Source organism: Octodon degus, unplaced genomic scaffold, assembly GCF_000260255.1.
Source record: "Octodon degus isolate 3935 unplaced genomic scaffold, OctDeg1.0 scaffold00133, whole genome shotgun sequence".
Lineage (NCBI taxonomy): Eukaryota > Metazoa > Chordata > Mammalia > Rodentia > Octodontidae > Octodon > Octodon degus.
Window position 1 is genome coordinate 6074422 of NW_004524709.1, and position 1314 is coordinate 6075735.

The window sequence follows — 1314 nt, forward strand, 5'->3', positions numbered from 1 at the left end:
TTCCCATTGGGAGCTGGGCTGGTGACTCACTTGGGTCTTTTCAGGTGATCGATAACTATTTAGGATATCAATCCCAGGTGCTACTCTTTTAGCATTTGTTTGGCCTTTAGGTTTTTTAGGTCTGGCTCCCAGCAGGAGCATCCGTCCCTCCCACAGTTGCAAGATAACTTGTCTTTTGTGCTGTCTCCTTCAAGGGCCTTGCCCTGTCTGACTGCCTGTTAACATTTCTACCTAATTTGGCTACCTATAACAATATGGTTTCTTCTCCCACAAGAAATGTAAGTTAGAAACGAAGTATAGGAAAAAATGAAAGACAGATGGGGGAAACAGGAAGCTAGATCTTCTGCAGATGGGAGGGGGCAGAAGACATGAAAGCCGGGGAGTACATGGAAAGAATTGGGATGTGTTGTGCACATGCACCAAGTGCTCACAGTTAATGTAATCATTATATTCTAGAGATGGGTGGAGGATGGAGGTAAGCTGAAAAGGATTAAAAGAATTAAGATGTGTGAACTACCTATACGTCCTCACAAAGGTGAATGTAAACATTTTGTACTGCAAACCTGTACTAATAAATAAAATAGGGGTTTGCCCACCCAGGGCACAAGCACTATGGAAATTTGAGGGGTGCATTAATATAGAAAATGCCAATGCCCATCAGAAGGACTTCTTGCAGAATCAGAAGGTGACCAGAGTGCACAGCAGATAGTCCCACGTGCTCAACCTCATGAGACACTCTGGGGAGTTGCAGTAGTGTGGAGATGACTGAATCCAGGCTTGCCCTGGCATCCTCTCAGGTTCACGATGCCCATAAGGACTGTTCCTTCTGCCAAAAGTACAGCGTGCTGATGGCTGCGGGCCGTGGGCCCAGTGGGACGGTCCTGAGCACATACAGCAAGCAAGGCTGATGTCAGTGGCTTTGAGGGCATATTTCTGGCCTCAGCACTGGGCTTTGCTTTCCTGTGAAGATTGAGAATGTGACTGAGCAGCAGACTACAGCACGCACACCACAATACCCAAGGGGGCGGGGGAGAGAATATCTTGTTGTATTGACCTGTCCATCTATCTTTTGATCTATCTAATTATTTACCTGCACACACATCTATTCCTCCATCTTCATCCTGGACATCAGTCAAGTCTGTAGATCTTTACTTCTTTCTTGGTACCAGAGATTGAACTTGGGCTTTGAACTTGCCAGGTAGGTGCTTATTGTAGATCTTTCCTTAAAAAAAATCTTGTTATCCACTCACCATCTGAGCTGGCTCCTCTCATGTTCTTTAACATTGAACACTTTCCTTTTGCTTCAATTTTTTT